The sequence below is a fragment of the Rhinoderma darwinii genome, chromosome 5 (assembly GCF_050947455.1).
Source record: "Rhinoderma darwinii isolate aRhiDar2 chromosome 5, aRhiDar2.hap1, whole genome shotgun sequence".
In the NCBI taxonomy this organism is placed as follows: Eukaryota; Metazoa; Chordata; class Amphibia; order Anura; family Rhinodermatidae; genus Rhinoderma; species Rhinoderma darwinii.
The window spans coordinates 119,715,179-119,729,156 of NC_134691.1; the positions used below are offsets into that span (position 1 = coordinate 119,715,179).

A 13,978-nucleotide genomic window follows, 5' to 3' on the forward strand; every position below is an offset into this window, starting at 1 on the left:
ACCATCACAACAGATGGTCGGGTACTGGATCGTACCAAGCTCTTCCCGGCACCCCTGGTGGTGGTGGGTACCGGGGTAATAATGGGTGGTTAGTGCTAGCCTCTGCACCGGCTAACACTAAGTACCGCCTTAATAATGGACGCTGTCAATCAGCCAACTGCCATTATCTAGGCACTAATAAAGTTTGAAAAAAAAAACACAAAGACAATTCTTTTTTATTGAAATAAGAAATCCCCAACAAAACCCTCGTTAACCATTTTATTAAAATTTGAAAAAACGCAGATCTACGCAGTAGTCCAACGAATCGTAGATGTAGTCCAATCGGTACATCAAAATCTGCAACAACATAAAAAAACAGTTATCAATGTGAACAATACCAATACTTCTACTCACCTACACACATATATACACGCACACACAAACAAACAACCATACACAGACACACACATATATACACAAACACAACAAGATATACACACACACATAAACAGACAAACACACATATACACGAACTCACACATATACAAACAAAAACACACATATCCAAACACACACACACACAGATATACACACATACACGAACACATATACACAAACACATATACAAACAAAAACACACATACCCAAACACACATATACACAAACACATATACACAAACACACCCATATATACACACAAACACACACCCATATACACATACAAAAACACACACAAACATCTACACACAAACATATACACAAATACACCCATATATACACAAACATATACACAAAACACATATACACAAACACACCCATATATACACACACACACATATAAAAACAAAAACAGACAAAGTCACATACCCAAACACACATATATACACAAACACACACATACACAAACACGGTTTCTTTTAAATGCTGCTGGGGAACCCGCTCGATCCACTATATACGGCTGCGCTACAGTGCAGCATTTAAAAGAAACAGGATCCTGACCTGTCCATAGAGTTTAAGGCAGCACAGAGTATTTCAGGAGATGAGCGTGCAGATTCAGTGCTGCTGCGAACTCTGCTCTTACCATTACGTAGCTCTCAGTCTGTTACCTCTCCTCCACTCCTGTCCTCCAGAACACCTTCACATGATTGGCAAGTCACCACGTAATGGTAAGAGCAGAGTTCACAGCAGCACAGAGTATTTCAGGAGATGAGCGTGCGGATCTTGTGCGGGGTGGTGACTTGCCAATCACGTGAAGGTGTTATTGAGGACAGGAGTGGAGGAGAGGTAACAGACTGAGCTACGTAATGGTAAGAGCAGAGTTCACAGCAGCACTGAATCTGCACGCTCCTCTCCTGAAATACTCTGTGCTGCTGTGAACTCTGTTCTTACCATTACGTAGCTCAGTCTGTTTCATCTCCTCCACTCCTGTCCTCTATAACACGTTCACATGATTGGCAAGTCACCACCACGCACAAGATCCGCACGCTCATCTCCTGAAATACTCTGTGCTGCTGTGAACTCTGCTCTTACCATTACGTGGTGACTTGCCAATCATGTGAAGGTGTTCTTGAGGACAGGAGTGGAGGAGAGATAACAGACTGAGAGCTACGTAATGGTAAGAGCAGAGTTCACAACAGCACTGAATCTGCACGCTCATCTCCTGAAATACTCTGTGCTGCCTTAAACTCTGTGGACAGGTCAGGATCCTGTTTCTTTTAAATGCTGCACTGTAGCGTAGCCTTATATAGTGGATCGAGCGGGTTCCCTAGCAGCATTTAAAAGAAACAGGATCCTGACCTGTCCACAGAGTTTAAGGCAGCACAGATTATTTCAGGAGATGAGCACGGGCAGCCGTTCGTTTTTCCGAGCCGTGCTCCCATCATGCACACGACCGTAAAAACACCCGTTATTGCGGGTCGTAATTACGACCCGCAATAACGGGCTCATAGACTTCTGTTACCCACGGGTACCTTTCCGTATTCTCACGGGAAGGTGCCCGTGCCGTTAAAAAAATAGAACATGTTCTATTTTTCTATTTTACGGGCCGTGCTGCTATAATTATAATGACAGCACGGTTCGCAAAAGCGGCCGGCTGCCCGTGGCCGGCCGGCCGTGCTCGTACTTACGAGTCGTAATTACGAGCACGGCCCGTAAAATAAAAAAATAGAACATGTTCTATCTTTTTAACGGCACGGGCACCTTCCCGTGAGAAAACGGGAAGGTACCCGTGGCTAACAGAAGTCTATGGGCCCGCTATTTCGGGTCGTAATTACGACCCGTGATAACGGGTGTTTTTATGGTCGTGTGCATGAGGCCCCGTAATGACGGGTGGCTACATGTGTGCACCCGTCATTACGGCAGCGTTGCTAGGCGACGTCAGTAAGGGTATGTGCACACACACTAATTACGTCCGTAATTGACGGACGTATTTCGGCCGCAAGTACCGGACCGAACACCCTGCAGGGAGCCGGGCTCCTAGCATCATATTTATGTACGATGCTAGGAGTCCCTGCCTCTCCGTGGAACTACTGTCCCTTACTGAAAACATGATTACAGTACGGGACAGTTGTCCTGCAGAGAGGCAGGGACTCCTAGCATCGTACATAAGTATGATGCTAGGAGCCCGGCTCCCTGCACTGTGTTCGGTCCGGTACTTGCGGCCGAAATACGTCCGTCATTTACGGACGTAATTAGTGTGTGTGCACATACACTAAATAGTCACTGTCCAGGGTGCTGAAAGAGTTAACTGATCGGCAGTAACTGTTTCAGTACCATGGACAGTGACTACCGATCACAGTACCTGTAAAAAAAAAGACGTTCATACTTACCGAGAACTTTCTGCTTCCTCCAGTCCGGTCTCCTGGCCGTTGCCTTGGTGACGCGTCCCTTTCGACATCCGGCCCGACATTCCTTGATGACGATGCAGCCTTGTGAGCGCTGCAGCCAATCACAGGCTGCCGCGGCCTCTGCAGCCAATCACAGGCTGCAGAGGCCTCTGCAGCCAATCACAGGCTGCCGCGTCAGAAAAGGTCGGACTGGAGGAAGAAGAGGGACTCGTCAACAAGACAACGACCGGGTACGTATGAAATGCTTTTTATTTTATTTTTAATCAGCAGCCTCTTTTCTCTATCAGTGATTGATAGAGATAAGTGGCTGCCGATTTGTATAATGTTTTTGACCGGGTTCGGTCAAAACGGGTTCGGCCGAACCCGGTGAAGTTCGGATTCGCTGCGAACCGAACTTTACCGGAAGTTCGGACCGAAACCGGGTTCGGTTGTCCCGGTTCGCTCATCTCTATACGCTATGATCCAAGTCCCTAATGCATGTTTCACATGATCACTTACTCCGAGGGTAGCATAATGGTGCCCTTACAAATTTTAATTACTAATTTTCCAAGGTTATTGTACTGTTATGACAAATAAGACGTCTGGTCCTCAAGGAATGTACTGGATCAAACAGGCAATGCATATGCCCTACTTCCTGTGATCAAGTGAAGATGTGCATGTCCGGAAGAACGGCGCATCTCACATACACTCTGTGGATATACTATAAATGCTTAAAGGGGTTTTCCTATGAGAGACATTAATGACATATCCACAGGGTATGCCATAACTGTCAGATAGATGTGGGTCCCACCTCTGGGACCCGCACCTATCTCCAGAACAGGGCCCCCTAAACCCTGTTAATCCACTTGGTGTTGCGACTGAATGAGGTGAATTCCAACCATGTAAAAGCTTATATGGTCGTGAGTTACATAAACAGCGTAGCTCGCTGAGCTACGCTGTTTCAGTAAGTCCTATAGAAATTAATGGTAGTTACAGAAACAGTGTAGCTTGAATGCTAGGCTGCTTCCTTAACTGCCATTCACTACATTGGGCGTTATGGAAACAGCGTAGCTCAGCGAGCTACGCTGTTGTCGTAATTCCCGACCATGCAACTAGGAAGTGACCAGGAGTCAGTGAGATCAGACAAAAGGTAGGGCAGGGTTTAGGGGGCACCGTTCTGGAGATAGGTGCGGGTCCCAGAGGTGGGACGTGCATCTATCTGACATTTATGACATATCCTATGGATATGTCATAAATGTCTCTCATGGGAAAACCCCTTTAAGAGTGGAATACCCCATTCAGACATTACGTTCAAATTATTCATTTTTGGAGTGTCAGAAAAAAACCTTTAAATGCTGTCATCAATAGTGACTGCGCTATTTAAGTGGTTTGACAACGGAGGGGGGCTCCCTCTATCACCCATCAGCAGCCAGTGAATACGATTGCAGGCATCCGAAGGGTTGTCGTGGTAGCAGTGACCCTAGCAAAAGTCCCCTAGCCAACCATGGCTATATGTCTTTTCAGCCATGCCGTAGGGAGGGTCTAATAGATTGCGTGGCAATTTTACTCTCAGGCAGTAATGAGTATACAGAGTATACCAAAGCTTTATAACAACGATCAAACAATCGCTTTTAGTAGACTAAAAAAATAAATAAATACAATTAAATACAATAAAATATACATAAACATATAGAGTAAAAAAAGAATAAGGCCATTGTTTCACTAAAAGTGGTTTAACCCCTTCCCTCTTTAGCCACTTTTGACCTTCCTGACCGAGCCTCATTTTTCAAATATGACATGTTTCACTTTATGTGGTAATAACTCCGGAATGCTTTCACCTATCCAAGCGATTCTGAGATTGTTTTCTCGTGACACATTGGACTTTAAGTTACTGGCAAAATTTGCTCGATATGTTCAGTATTTAATTGTGAAAAACACCAAAATTTAGTGAAAAATTGCAAAAATTAGCATTTTTCTCAATTTAAATGTATCTGCTTGTAAGACAGGCAGTTATACCACACAAAATTGTTGCTAATTAACATCCCCCATATGTCTATTTTAGATTGGTATCGTTTTTTGAACATCCTTTTATTTTTCTATGACATCACAAGGCTTAGAACTTTAGCAGCAATTTCTCACATTTTCAAGAAAATTTCAAAAGGCCATTTTTACAGGGACCAGTTCAGTTGTGAAGTGGCTTTGAGGGCCTTATATATTAGAAACCCCCAAAAAGTCACCCCATTTTAAAAACTTCACCCCTCAAAGTATTCAAAACAGCATTTAGAAAATGTCTTAACCCTTTACACATTTCACAGGAATTAAAGCAAAGTAGAGGTGAAATGTACAAATTTCATATTTTTTTGCAGAAATACATTTTTAATACAATTTTTTTTATAACACAGAAGGTTTTCCAGAGAAATGCAACTCAATATTTGTTGCCCAGTTTCTGCAGTTTTAGGAAATATCCCACATGTGGCCCTAGCGTGCTACTGGACTGAAGCACCGGCCTCAGAAGCAAAGGAGCACCTAGTGGATTTTGGGGCCTTATTTTTGTTAGAATAAATTTTAGGCATCATGTCAGGTTTGAAGGGCTCTTGCGGTGCCAAAACAGTGGAAATCCCCCAAAAGTGACCCCATCTGGGAAACTACACACCTCAAGGAAATTATCTAGGGGTACAGTGAGCATTTTGACAGCACAGGTTTTTTATAGAAATTATTGGAAGTAGGCCATGAAAATTAAAATCAACATTTTTTCAAAGAAAATGTAGGTTTATCGATTTTTTTTCTCATTTCCACAAGGACTAAAGGAGAAAAAGCACCGTAAAATTTGTAAAGCAATTTCTCCCGAGTAAAACAATACCCCATATGTGGTAATAAACGGTTGTTTGGAGACACGGCAGGGCTTAGAAGGGAAAGAGCGCTATTTGGCTTTTGGAGCTCAAATTTAGCAGGAATGGTTTGCGGAGGCCAGGTCGCATTTACAAAGCCCCTTAGGGGACAAAACAGTGGAAAACCCCCACAAGTGACCCCATTTCGGAAACTACACCCATTGAGGAAATTATCTAGGGGTATAGTGAGCGTTTTGACCCAACAGGTTTTTTGCATAAATTATTGGAAGTAGGCCCTGAAAATGACAATCTAAATTTTTTCAAAGAAAATGTAGGTTTAGCAAATTTTTTCTCATTTCCACAAGGACTGAAGGAGAAAAAGCACGGTAAAATTTGTAAAGCAATTTCTCCCGAGTAAAACAATACCCCACATGTGGTAATAAACGGCTGTTTGGACACACGGCAGGGCTTCGAAGGGATGGAGTGCCTTTTGGCTTTTGGAGATCACATTTAGCAGGAATGGTTTGCGGAGGCCATGTCACATTTACGAAGTCCCTGAGGAGACAAAACAGTGGAAACCCCCCACAAGTGACCCCATTTTGGAGACTACACCCATTGAGGAAATTATCTATGGGTATAGTGAGCGATTTGACCCCACAGTTTTTTTGCAGAAATTATTGGAAGTAGGCCCTAAAAATAAAAATCTACATTTTTTCAAAGAAAATGTAGGTTTAGCTTATTTTTTCTCATTTCCACAAGGACTGAAGGAGAAAAAGCACCACAAAATTTGTAAAGCAATTTCTCCCGAATAAAACAATGCCCCACATGTGGTAATAAACGGCTGTTTGAAGACACGGCGTGGCTTAGAAGGGAAAGAGCGCTATTTGGCTTTTGGAGATCACATTGAGCAGGAATGGTTTGCGGAGGCCATGTCACATTTACAAAGCCCCTGAGGGAAAAAAACAATGAAAACGCCCAAAAAGTGACACCATTTAGGAAACTACACCTCTTGAGGAATTCATCTAGGGGTGTAGTGAGCATTTTGACCCCACAGATGTTTCATAGAATTTATTAGAATTGGGCAGTGAAAATAAAAACAATCCTTTTTCTTCAATAAGACGTAGCTTTAGCTCAAATTTTTTTCATTTTTGCAACAAATAAAGGAAAAAAAAGAACCCAACATTTGTAAAGCAATTTCTCCCGAGTACGGCAATACCCCATATGTGGTCATAAACTGCTGTTTGGGCAAACGGCAGGGCTCAGAAGGGAAGGACCGCCATTTGGAGTGCAGATGTTCCTGGATTGGTTTCTGGGCGCCTGTGGGCCCAAAACAGTGGAAACCCCCCATAAGTGACCCCATTTTGGAAACTACACCCCTCAATGCATTTACCTAGGGGTGTAGTAAGCATTTTAACCCTGCAGGTGATTGGCAGAAATTGGTGTGCACTCGATGTTGCAGAGTGAAAATGGAATTTTTTTCCATAGATATGCCAATATGTGGTGCCCAGCTTGTGCCACCATAACAAGACAGCTCTCTAATTATTATGCTGGGTTTCCTGGTTTTAGAAACACCCTACATGTGGCCCTAATCTCTTGCCTGGACAGTCGACCAGGCTCAGGAGTGGACGCGTACCATGTAAAATTGAGGCCTAATTTGGCGATTTACAAAGTATTGGTTCACAACTGCAGAGGCTCTGATGTGAAATAATAAAAATAAACCCCTGAGAAGTGACCCCATTATGGAAACTGCACCCCTCAAGGAATTTATTAAGGGGTGTAGTGAGCATTTTCACCTCACAGGTCTTTTCCATAAATGAATGCGCTGTGGATGGTGCAAATTCAAAATGTATATTTTTCCCTAGATATGCCATTCAGTGGCAAATATGTCGTGCCCAGCTTATGCCACTGGAGACACACACCCCAAAAATTGCTAAAAGAGTTCTCCCGGGTATGACGGTGCCATATATGTGGAAGGAAACTGCTGTTTGGGGACGCTGTAGGGTTCAGATGGGAGGAAATGCCATTTGGCTTTTGGAGCGTGGATTTTGCTTGGTAGTAGTTTTGTTTGGAGTCTTACTGGTGTTTCCGTTTATAATGTGGGGGCATATGTAAGCCGGGCAGAGTATATAAGGGGCATAGTCAGGTGGTATAATAATTGGGTAAAAAAAAACAATAAAATGATCCATAGATGTGTGTTACGCTGTGACACAATCCTTTCTGCACAGGCCGGTGTCGCACTGATATATGGCGTCCTTTATTATCCCCCTTTTGATCCACACTCCGCGCCTTTGCAGTTTGGGGAATTTTGCTGGGAAGTGTTGTCCTGGTATAATACGGGCACCCTCGCTTCCAGCGGATATGTTTGGGCCCTCCCTTTCCTGGTTCCCTAATTTTAGGTCCTTGATAAATCGCCTCTTCAAACAGAAGAAATGTTCCCCTCGGGCACAACTGCAAATTTTTTTATTTCCTGACTTATTGGAGCCATAACTAATTTTATTTTTCATAGACGTAGCGGTATGAGGGCTGGTTTGTTGCGGGACGAGCTGTAGTTATTATTGGTACCATTTTGGGGTACATGCAACTTTTTGATCACCTTTTATCCTATTTTTTGGGATGCCAGGTAAACAAAAAAACGCAATTCTGGCACAGCTTTTTTCGTTTTTTTTATACAGCGTTCACCATGCGTTATAAATTACATGTTAACTTTATTCTGCGGGTCAGTACGATTCCGGCGATACTTAATTTATAGCACTTTTTCATGTTTTACAACTTTTTGCACAATAAAATTACTTTTGTAAAAAGAATGTATTTTTTCTGTCGCCAAGTTGTGAGAACCATATCTTTTGAATTTTTTTGTCGACGCAGTTGTATGAGGGCTTGTTTTTTGTGGGACGAGCTATAGTTTTTATAGGTACCATTTTTGGATACGTGCGACTTTTTGATCACTTTTTATTCTAATATTTGTAGGGCAAAGTGACCAAAAAACAGAAACTCTGGTAACGTTTTTTAAGTTTTTTTTTTACGCTGTTCACCGCGTGCAATAAATAATATAATATTTTGATACCTCCGGTCGTTATGGTCGTGGCGATACCAAATACATATGGTTTATTATTATTTTTCAATAATAAAGGACTTGATAAGAGTAAAAGGGGGATTGTGTTTTATTTGATTACTTGAAACTTTTGTTTTCAAACTTTTATTTTTTGCACTTTTTTTTTACACTTTTTTATACTTTTTTTTACACTTTTTCTCTAGTCCCACTAGGGGACTTGAAGGTCCAACGGTCAGATATTTTTTTTTCTAATACATTGCACTACCTATGTAGTGCAATGTATTAGATCTGTCAGTCATTCACTGACAGCAAGCCGATTAGGCTTTGCCTCCCGGCGGGGCCTAAATCGGCTTCCATAATAGCAGAGCAGGAGACCATTGTGTCTCCTGTTGCCATAACAGCAGTCGCCAGTCCTGATTGCCTGTCATGGCTGGCGATCTGCTAGTAACCGCTACGATGCAGCAATCGCTTTCGATTGCTGCATCGAAGGGGTTAATGGCAGGGATCGGAGCTAGCTCCGGTTCCTGCCATTACAGGTGGATGTCAGCTGTACAGTACAGCTGACTTCCACCGCTGATGACGCCGGATCAGCTCCTGACCCGGCGCCATCTTGCCGGCAGCTACGGAAGCCGATCAGGTTGCTGGGTACCCCCTGAGGAAGCGATACTTGCGAAACGCGCGTCGGGGTGCCTCAACACTCGGTGGGTCACTTCATCTCTAAAACACCTCCATGGGTAAGCCTTCAATTTCAGTTTTGCCATATCAGTGGTTCTGTTAAGCGGACGTTCGGTTCCCCTTTACACCAGGCTTTAGTAGGCCGGCTCCTTTTCCCTTGATCTATTTCTGGGACCATGCAATTGAAGAGTTAGACGTAACTCTTGTGTTACTAGTCTGTAGACGTTATTTTAATCTGCTGCTGACTTGCATGTACTATCTGGTGGTGAGATGGCACTGATTCTATTGCAGTGAACCAGCACTGTCTGTATGTGACGGCGAGGTGCTTTCTCTCCCCCATATATTTATATACTAACGGAACCTCTTATACTGTTGTACATATGGCATGCCCGTGTTGAGGGTTTTTGACACTTGATCCACCTATTGACTTTCAATTTTATACACCTCGTTGTGTACCTGTGTTTTTATATATTTTTGTATTTTTTGAGTGTAACAATAAAATTATATTTTCTTGTGTACTTATAGTCTATGACTCCTTTTTCTCATGGTTTCTAATGTTATTGTGGAGTTTTCGCTAGTTTATAGTGACATTTTTGGAGGTAGAACATTTCGCCTTGCGGGTGATACCTAGCCAAATTACCATACCTGTGAGACCTTTTTGGTTGTTAATTGTGATAAGGGCAGTATGAATGTGCTGACAAGTTTCCTTAACCCCTTAAGGACGCAGCCTAGTTTTGGCCTTAAGGCTCAGAGCCCATTTTTCAAATCTGACATATTTCACTTTATGTGGTAATAACGTCGGAATGCTTAAACCTATCCAAGAAATTCTGAGATTGTTTTCTCGTGAGACATTGGGCTTTATGTTCGTGGTAAAATTTGGTCGATATATTCAGTGTTTATTGGTGAAAAATTGCAAAATTTATAGAAAAATTTGAAAAAATAGCATTTTTCCGAATTTAAATGCATGTGCTTGTAAAACAAATGGTTATACCAGCCAAAATAGTTACTAGTTCACATTTCCCATATGTCTACTTTAGATCTGCATAGTTTTTAGAGCATTATTTTATTTTTCTTGGACGTTACAAGGCTTAGAACATGAACAGCAATTTCTCATATTTTTAAGAAAATTTCAAAAGGCTTTTTTTTAAGGTACCAGTTCAGTTCTGAAGAGGCTTTGAGGGGCCTATGTATTAGAAACCCCCATAAAACACCCCATTTTAAAAACTAGACCCCTCAAAGTATTCAAAACAGCATTTAGAAAGTTTTTTTTAACCCTTCAGGCATTTCACAGGAATTAAAGCAAAGTGGAGGTGAAATTTGCAAATTTCATTTTTCTTGCTGAATTTCAATTTTATTCTATTTTTTTCTGTAACAAAGAAGGTTTTACCAGAGAAACACTACTAAATATGTATTGTCCAGATTCTGCAGTTTTTAGAAATGTCCCACATGTGGCTCTAGTGCGCTCGTGGACTAAAACACAAGCCCCAGAAGCAAAGAAGCACCTAGTGCATTTTGGTGCTTCTTTTTTATTAGCATATATTTTAGGCAGCATGCCAGGTTTGGAGAGGTGTTGAGGTGCCAAAACAGTAGGAATCCCATTTTGAAAACTGCACCCCTCAAGGAATTCATTTATGGTTATTGTTACCATTTTGACCCCGTAGTTTTTTCACAGCGCGTATTTGAATTGGGCTGTGAAATTAAAAGAATGACAATTTTTCCAATAAGATGTCATTTTTTATCAGAATTTCTTATTTTCACAGGGAAAAAAATGCCCCATTTTGTTGCCCAATTTTTCCTGAGTGCGGCAATACCCCATTTGTGGTGATAAACTGCCGTTTGTGCCCATGGGAGGCCTCAGAAGGAAAGGAGCGCTGTGTGTTCTTAGGAGTCCAGATTTTGCTGGATTGGTTTTCAGGTGCCATGTCGCATTTGCAGAGCCTCAGAGGTATCAACGCAATGGAAACCCACCAAAAGTGACCCCATTTTGGAAATAAAACCCCTCAAGGAATTTATTTATGGGTGTTGTGACCATTTAGACCCCACAGTTTTTTCACAGAACTTATTTGAATTGGGCTGTGAATTAAAAAAAAAACTTTTTTCCAATAAGATGTAGTTTTGGCTCAAAATGTCTTATTTTCACAACGAATAAAATACCCCATTTTGTTGCCCAATTTGTCCTGAGTGCGGCAATACCCTATTTGTGGCGATAAACTGCCGTTTGGGCCCATGGGAGGTATTAGAAGGAAAGGAGCGCTATGTGTTCTTTGGAGCCCAGATTTTGCTGGATTGGTTTTCGGGTGCCATGTCGCATTTGCAGAGCCCCAAAAGTATCAAAGCAATGGAAACCCACCAGAAGTCACCCCATTTTGGAAACTACACCCCTCAAGGAACTAATTTATGGGTGTTGTGACCATTTAGACGCCACAGTTTTTTCACAGAATTTATTTGAATTGGGCTGTGAATTAAAAAAAAAAAATTTTTTTCCAATAAGAGGTCGTTTTGGCTCAAAATTTCTTATTTTCACAAGGAATAAAATACCGCATTTTGTTGCCCAATTTGTCCTGAGTGTGGCAATACCCTATTTGTGGTGATAAACTGCCGTTTGGGCCCATGGGAGGGCTCAGAAGGAAAGGACCACCATGTGGCCTACTGGGAATTTTCTGGTGCTAAGTCATGTGTGCAGAAGCCCCTGAGGTACCAGTACAGTTGAAACCCCCGAGAAGTGACCCCGTTTTAAAAACGACACCCCTTAAGGAATTCATCTAGAGGTGTAGTGAGCATTTTGACCCCACAGGTATTGTGTAAAAGATAATACGCAGCAGATGGTGCAGAGTGAGATTTGCAATTTTCTATATATATGCCATGTCAGTGTCCGATATATTGTGCCCAGCATGTGCCACCGAAGACATACACCCCATAAACTGTAATGTGGGCTCTCCCGGGTACGGCAATACCCTACATGTGGCTGTTATTAGCTGCCTGGGCACACGGCAGGGCTCAGAAGGAAAGGACCACCATTTGGCCTACTGGAGCTTTTCTGGTGCTAAGTCTTGTACGCAGAAGCCCCTGAGGTACCAGTACAGTTGAAACCCCCGAGAAGTGAACCTGTTTTAAAATCTACACCCCTTAAGGCATTCATCTAGAGGTGTAGTGAGCATTTTGACCCCACAGGTATTGTGTAAAAGATAATGTGCAGCAGTTGGTGCAGAGTGAAATTTGCAATTTTCTATACATATATGCCAATTCAGTGTCCGAAATATTGTGCCCAGCATGCGCCACCGGAGATATACACCTCATAAACTGTAATGTTGGTTCTCCTGGGTACGGCAATACCCTACATGTGGCTGTTATCAGCTGCCTGGGCACACAGCAGGGCTCAGAGGGGAAAGATGAGGAGGGGTAAGCTGTGCGAAGTGGATCAGAGCGAATAAAACTGGGGTAAATTAAAAATAAAGGGATGGATGATAAATTTTAAAACACTTTCATACAGAGCTCTGGTTATTCGGGACACGTGTCACATTGATATATTGTGTCCTTCCTTATCCCCCACTTATAGCAGACTCTGCACCTCTTTTGACTTTTTCCCTTCTTGCCAGTTTGGGGAACTTCTCCTAAAAAGTGTTGCCCTGGTACGATGCCTGTGGCCCCGCTTCCAGAAGTACTGTAAGGCTTCAGGACTTGATCTGACAAGTCCACCCGTCCCATGTACCTATTGTAGTCCAGGATGCAGTCTGGTTTGGGGGTCCCTGTACTGGTACCTCGTACAGGTACATGGGTACTGGTGTGACATCTCTCTTGTCCTTGTACTTGACACACAATATGTTGCTGCTAGATTGTGCCCTGCTCTCACCTCTTCTGAGTGTTTGCCCAAGCAGAGTCTTAGGGAGGCCTCTCAGATTTTTTCTAGCAGTGCCGCATGCCGCAGGACTTTTGGAAGCGAGGCAGTTGAAGAGTGGGACGCTGGTATAAAAATTATCCAGGTAGAGGTGGTGACCCTGGTCCAGCAGTGGGTGCACCAAATCCCACACAATTTTTGTATTAACTCCCAGTAAGGGGGGGGGCATTCTGGGGGCTGAATACTGGTGCCCTTCCCTTTATATATCCTAAATTTGTAGGTATACCCTGATGCACTCTCACACAGCTCATACATCTTCACGCCATACCTTGCCCTCTTACCCGGCAGGTACTGGCGGAATTGAAGCCTCCCTTTAAAATGTACCTGGGATTCAACTAAAGAAATACACTTCTCGGGGGTGAATGCTGGGAAAACCGGGCACTGAAATGGTCTAATAGGGGTCTCCGTTTATACAAACGGTCAAAACTGGGGTCATCTCGGGGTGGGCACCGCTCATTATCAGTATAATGTAAGAAGCGAAGTATTGCCTCATTTATATATTATTTTTTAATTTCCAGCTCAGTTCTGAAGTTGCTTTGAGGGGCCCATATATTAGACACCCTTATCAAACACCCCATTTCAGAAACTAGACCCCTCAAAGTATTCACAACAGCATTTAGAAAGTTTATTAACCCTTTAGGTGTTTCACAGGAATTTAGAGCAAAGTAGAGGTGACGTTTAATTAATTTAATTTAATTTATTAGGCACCATGTCCGGTTTGAAG

General features: G+C 42.6%; 1 long non-coding RNA gene across 1 annotated transcript; it reads right to left on the reverse strand.

Annotated features, from left to right (window-relative positions):
* Window positions 1-244: 244 nt before the first annotated feature.
* On the reverse strand, window positions 245-2,860 carry LOC142652700 (uncharacterized). Its single transcript, XR_012847891.1, has 2 exons — window positions 2,808-2,860; window positions 245-336 (listed from the first exon to the last, which is right to left on the reverse strand). It is a non-coding gene; the product is annotated as an uncharacterized LOC142652700 (long non-coding RNA).
* Between the last annotated feature and the right edge of the window lie 11,118 nt (window positions 2,861-13,978).